Genomic DNA, 636 nt, shown 5'->3' on the forward strand with positions numbered 1-636 from the left:
CAGAAGGAAGGCCGTGCAGTGACCCGCTCAAGGCTGGCCCAGAGACCCCAAGTTTGCCACGGTTTGATATTTCTTAAAGCTGTCTTGCCAGCGACGGCGAACACTGAAATACAAACCAAACTCGGCGTTTCGTTCGTTTTTAGTGTAGGATTATATCTTTTTTTTTTTTACGTTACTTTGAGGGATTTATAAAAATGTTAACTATGTATTTTCTAAACCTGTCGATTACTTTATGGGGAATAATTGCATTTAGTGTAAATTTTGAAAAGGTTATTTTACGTACACACGAGAGCAGGCGAGGAAATCCACACGTGTTAATACAGAAACACAAAAGAATGCTATTTCAAACAACGCACAATAAAGCTTCACTCGCTTTGGAGAATTAATTTATTGAAAATAGACCTTGACCTTAGCGCGTTTTATAAAGACATCGTCAGCGCGGGGTTTGAATTGGTTTAATCATTATAAAAAAATAAAAAAAAATCTTTGCCTCTCTGTAGAAGTGGAACATTGTTGCATATAGAAAGGTAATGGCGACAGCTGTAATTACTGTGGGAAAAAAACAACGTGTTCAAAGCATGTTGGCTGTGACGTCAAAGCTGACGCTTGGTACTGATTTAAGATTATTTACGGGGA

The 636-nt window shown here is 38.1% G+C and overlaps 1 protein-coding gene across 1 annotated transcript in view; it reads left to right on the forward strand.

The window, feature by feature from the left end:
- LOC119586503 (myocyte-specific enhancer factor 2-like) overlaps positions 1-636 on the forward strand; it is a gene marked incomplete in the record, with an annotated part of 157,797 nt that overhangs the window by 94,726 nt on the left and 62,435 nt on the right.

This window comes from Penaeus monodon, chromosome 21 (assembly GCF_015228065.2).
Source record: "Penaeus monodon isolate SGIC_2016 chromosome 21, NSTDA_Pmon_1, whole genome shotgun sequence".
NCBI classification, from domain to species: domain Eukaryota; kingdom Metazoa; phylum Arthropoda; class Malacostraca; order Decapoda; family Penaeidae; genus Penaeus; species Penaeus monodon.